The following is a 5559-nucleotide window of genomic DNA, read 5'->3' on the forward strand; positions in this document are numbered from 1 at the left end:
AAAAAAAAAAAAAAAAAAAGTATGTAGAGCAAGGTCTGGAGGGGTCCAGGGAGTTGAAGTGTGCCATCCTTCTGGTGTGCTGGATGTGTTCACCAACCTGGAAGCTCTCTGAACCTCGTACTTGAGGGGTTTTTATAGAAGCTTCATTACATAAGCATTATCAATCATTAACTCAATCTCCAGCTCCTCTCCCTACTCCAGAGGATGAGGGTGGGACTGAAAGCTCCAAGCTCATACGATGGCTTTGTCTTTCTAGTGACCAGTCCGCATCCAGGAGCCCACCAAGTGTTGCCTCATTAGAACAGAAAACACTTCTGTCACCGAGAAAATTAGAAGGGTTTTAAGAGCTCTGGCCAGGAGCCAGGAAGGAACACCAGTGCATATTTCTTAGTGGAAGACCTAGGATTTTAAATTTTGTAATTCTTAGGTGCCTCCCTAAGTAGAAAAGGAGAGTTATGCGGTGGGATTCTTTTAAGAAGACACCAGAGATTCCCTACTTCCTGCCCCATTCATGAACTGCACCTTGACGCTTGTTTTGGAAATTTGCCTGTCATAAGAAGATGGGCATTAGAGTTGTATGGCAGCAGGAGTGGGAAGGTGGGCTCAAGCCAAGGCCTACGTCCCTGAGTGGCTGTCACCCATTCTAACATCCTGATTAGAACTTTCGTGCAGAAGTGTGCCTCCACTCTGGCTCCTTCAGCTCGCTATGCCGAGTGCCTACAAAGATAAAAATCAAACCAGCCTTCCCCAGGATCAAGGGAGAACCTCAGCAGGAGTGCTCTAGCTGGCAAGGCCCCAGAAAGGGCTGCATGGGCTGAGCTGGAGTCAGGAGTCATTTCAGTGCAGTGGGCCCTTTGTCTCCAGGAGTACTAATCCCCCTAATGGGGAAGCAGCAAGAGGGTGTGGTTAAATCTTAATGAAAGGTGGGACTGATCAAAGACAATTCAGCCGGAGTCAGATTCTTTATCCTAGACCAGTGACTCTCAAGCTTAGGCATGGACCGTGGCTCATGCTTGTAATCCCAACACTTAGGGAGGCGGAGGCGGGAGGATCAATTGAGGCCGGGAGTTTGAGACCAGCCTGGGCAGCACAGTGAAACCTCATCTCTACAAAAAAATTTTAAAATTAGCCATGAGTGCTGATGCACACCTGTAGTCCTAGCTACTCAAGGCTGAGAAGGGAGGATTACTTGAGCCTGGGTCAAGGCTGCACTGAGCTATGATTGCGCCACTGCACTCCATCCTGGGTGACAAAGCAAGACCCTGTTAAAAAAGAAATCAGGCCGGGCGCGGTGGCTCAAGCCTGTAATCCCAGCACTTTGGGAGGCCGAGACGGGCGGATCACGAGGTCAGGAGATCGAGACCATCCTGGCTAACACGGTGAAACCCCGTCTCTACTAAAAAATACAAAAAACTAGCCGGGCGAAGTGGCGGGGGCCTGTAGTCCCAGCTACTCGGGAGGCTGAGGCAGGAGAATGGCGTGAACCCGAGAGGAGGAGCTTGCAGTGAGCTGAGATCCGGTCACTGCACTCCAGCCTGGGTGACAGAGCGAGACTCCGTCTCAAAAAAAAAAAAAAAGAAATCAAGCCTGGGCATGCATTGGAATCACCTGGAAGCATGAAAACAGATTGCCGGGCCTACCCCCAGAGTATGATTCCGTGGATCTGGGATGCAGCCTGAGAATTTGCATGTCTAACAAATTCCCGCTGAGGCTGCTGGTCTAGGGACCACACTTGGAGACCACTGTCCAGATACTGCTATTCAAAGTGTGGTCCCCAGACTGGCAACATGGGGGTCACCTGGGAGCTTATTAGAAATGCAAAATATTGAACTCCGCCCCAGACCTTCTGAATCAGAGCCTGCAGTTTAACAAGATCTGCAGGTGATTCCTATGCACGCTAAAGGTTGAGAAGGCACTGCTTCCCAAACTCGGCAGTCAAGGGAATCGCTTGGTTTAAAATTTAGATTCCTGGGCTCCCTGTCTGGTGACTTGGATTTAGAAGGTTTGGGAGATCTCAGAAATTACTACAATTAAGCCCGGTTGAGTGAGTGTTATGGTCAGGCCAGCAGGGGAACTCCTGCTCATTTTCCTCAGTCCTGTGTTCCTCGGACAAGACCATGCCACAAAGCCAGAGAAAAACCTTTTGCTCCAGGATCATGACAAGGCAGCAGCTGCTCCCCTAGAAACAGGAACTCGGGGAAGGTGGCTCCTCCATGGTCTGTGATGCCGTCAGAGGAAACGGGTGGTTGTGAGAACCACAGAGTCTGCAGTCGGAGCTAGAGCTCCAAGGACCCCACGCCTGTGTCTCTGTGATAGAGCTCAGAGGGCCCTGGGCCTTCCTTCCCTGGCTCAGCTGTGCTTGGGAGGGTTCCCCAATCCAGAATCCCTCAGGAGCATGGGGCAGCTGATCCATCCCTGCTGTACAAACTGCTGACTGCAGACGGATGCTGAGCTACCCAAACCGACACCTAGCCTCTCCCTGAAGATCCTCCCAGGCTGAGAGTTCTGGGTGTCCTAGGACCAAGGACACTGGCAGACTTCCAGAAGGGCCCCTAAAGCCCTAACCTGTCCAGCCAGAGCATGCGTCTCAGCAGAGCCGTCTTCCCAAGCCTTTGATGACAAACCAGTAAGTATGCTTGCTTTTGTTCTCGGATGGCCTAGAGCCAGGTGAGGAAGAATGATCTCCCCGGCTCAGACTGGGTCTGGGCTTTATTTGCCATTGGGAAAAAAACAGCTCAAGGAGAAGGGAGAGTGGCTGTAAAGAGAGGTGGTTTCTGGGGGTCCCAGAAGAACCAAGACCCACCTGCTCCACCTTTGACTGCCTCTTGGAGCTTACGCTCTTCCCTGCAGCTTGTCTTCACGCCCGTCCTAGTCCCATCTCAGTTGCACATTTGCTGTGTGACTTTGGGCCCCTCTCTGCGCTGCAGTGAGACTCCAAAGGCAGGAATGTGAGGGCTATCATCTCTCAAGACAGTTCAACTGGAGAGCCTACAGTGAAATCTCACTCTCAAAAGGGTGATATTTCTCAGTTGAAAGAAAGGGAGAGATCTCCCTTTAACTCGATCCAAATTCATTATTATTTTTTGTTGAGTTGGGGTCTCGTTCTGTCACCCAGGCTGGAGTGCGGCGGCGTAATCATGACTATAGACTTGAACCCCTGGGCTCAAGTGTAGTGGTGCAGTCCTAGCTCATTGCACCCTTAAACTCCTGGGTTCAGGGGATCCTCCCACCTTAGCCTCCCAAGTAGCTGAGACTACAGGCATGTACCACCATACCCAGCTAATTTGTTATATTTTTGTAGAGATGGCGGGGGCCGGGGGGAGGTCTCTCTGTTGCCCAGGCTGGTCTCAAACTCCTGGCCTCAAGCAATCCTCCTGTCCCAGCCTCCTGAATTGCTGGGATTATAGGCATGAGCCACCGTGCCTGGTCAAATCCATCACTCTTACACTCACTGCTGAAAAATGATCTTCAGAAGCACAAAATACACATGACAGCAGGCCCAGCCCTTCACGAATGGGCTATGTGACCAGAAGCACAAGGTCGTCCTCTCAGGGAGTTGGTCACTGTATCTGAAATGGGGCCCAAGTGAGACATTGAAAAAAAAAACAACCAATATTCTGGGCAGTGAGCTGATCTCGGCTGCCGTTGACTAACTTTTTCCTTTCACCCGATGCCTCATGTCCTCCGGAAAGTGCCTGGCACATAGTAAGATTTTCAAAAATTTGTGTAGTTAATGATTAGATGCTGTCTTATAAAAGTTGTGGCTAATACTGCCTCCTCCTAGGCTGGCCTATCGCATGGTCTTTATTTTGCTCCCAGGGGCTTATTGGCCTTGACCTGACCAAGTCCTTGACCAGGTGAGGGGAGCTGCAGAGACTTTGGGGAGGCTTCCAGCCTGAGTACAGCTCCCCTGTCTCCGTCTGCCTTTGGGCCCAGCCCCCAGCTCCACCTGCGGCAGGAAGGAGTCTCTCGGTCTATTGCAGGTGGTGACTGTGGTCTTCCTGAAGGAGGGGAAAGGAAACTAAGCCTTACTGAGCACCCACTCTGTGCCGGACTCCTGCGACTCTCCCCACAGCCCTGTGGCGCCTGTGGTGCACCTCATTCACAGATGAGATGCAGGAAGCTTGCATGCTTTGCCTGAGGCCACACAGCTCCAACCAGGTTCAAGGGGGCACTCACGCTACCCAAGCCAGAGGTTCTCTCCCTGGGGTTTCCTGGTCTTGGGTTTGTAAAATTCCTCCTCAGGAGGATTGTTTGAGCCCAGGAGTTCAAGACCAGCCTGGGCAACACAGCAAGACCCCAATAATGTAAAACAAAACCAAAAAACCTCCTCAAGAACAGCAGCACCATTTCAATGTACTCAGGCTGCAGGATCCTAAAACTCTGAGCAGGAAGTGGCTGTCAGGACTCATTTCCATGCCATATGCCCATTCTGTGTTCAAGAGCTCCCTTCCAGATGAATGCTGAACTCCCCATAGGGAGGCAGCAGCAAGCAGGTATTGGGTGTTTGTTTGTTTGTTTGTTTTGCAGCAGGGCGGGTACAGAGTCTCGCTCTGTCACGCAGGCTGCAGTGCAGTGGCACGATCTCGGCTCACTGCAGCCCCTGCCTCCCAGGTTCAAGCAATTCTTTTGCCTCAGCCTCTCAAGTAGCTGGGATTACAGGCACCCACCACCACACCAGGCTCATTTTTGTATTTTTAGTAAAGACAGGGTTTCACCATGTTGGCCAGGCTGGTCTCAAACTCCTGACCTCATGTGATCTGCTCGCCTCAGCCTCCCAAAGTGCTGGGGATTACAGGAGTGAGCCACCGCACCCGGCCCAGGTATTGTTATTCCCATGTCAATGACATGAGGCTGAAGAACAGAGAGGCTGTTCCATCCACTAAGGTAGGATCTTTACTCCCCAGACAGGACTGGCCCAGGAGGCCACAGAAATCACTCCATGATATTGATGGACACCCGTCCTCATCCAGGAAGGAGCCCACTCTGTCACCACCCCATTCAGTGAGCTCCTCCAGAGTAAGGAGCATGGGTTCCCCTCCAGGGACTGCCAGCCCTTGGCAGGTGCCTGACACAGAGCAGGAACTCCATGAATACCAGCTGAACTGGGCCAAATGTGTAATTGTGCCTTGTCCCTACTGAAAAGAATGAAACCATCTGAAAAGAAATACAAAGCTCTGCCTCCCACTCCCCAAACACTTTAATACAGTGTTTGGAAAAGTCAGCACTACCCTGGAAATCTGAGGATTTAAACTATTCTAAGGATAAGACACCTGTCCGAAGAGCTAACGGTCTCATTTAGTTAATGTGTGCTGAGTGCTTCCCTAAATGCTGAGTAATAGGCAAACAAAAGAAGTTCTTGTCCTCATGCAGTTACAGGATAGTGGCAGATTAAAGAAGTAAACTCTAAAATGAATGACGAAAACTTCCCAAGAGGCTGGGTCCCATGGCTCACACCTGTAATCCCAGGACTTTGGGAAGCTGAGGTGGGAGGATTGATGGAGCCCAGGAGTTCAAGAACAGCCTGGGCAAAAAGGCGAGAGCCCATAACTTCAAAAA

The 5559-nt window shown here is 51.0% G+C and overlaps 1 protein-coding gene across 1 annotated transcript in view; it reads left to right on the forward strand.

The window, feature by feature from the left end:
- Positions 1-2248: 2248 nt before the first annotated feature.
- The window catches only part of SLA2 (Src-like-adaptor 2), a 42573-nt gene continuing 39262 nt past the window's right edge, over positions 2249-5559 (forward strand). Inside the window, exon 1 of the mRNA XM_011972348.1 lies at positions 2249-2626. The gene's annotated coding sequence lies outside the window, so the exon portion shown is untranslated. The remainder of the gene's footprint in view (positions 2627-5559) is intronic.

The sequence above is a fragment of the Mandrillus leucophaeus genome, unplaced genomic scaffold (assembly GCF_000951045.1).
Source record: "Mandrillus leucophaeus isolate KB7577 unplaced genomic scaffold, Mleu.le_1.0 Scaffold129, whole genome shotgun sequence".
NCBI classification, from domain to species: Eukaryota; Metazoa; Chordata; class Mammalia; order Primates; family Cercopithecidae; genus Mandrillus; species Mandrillus leucophaeus.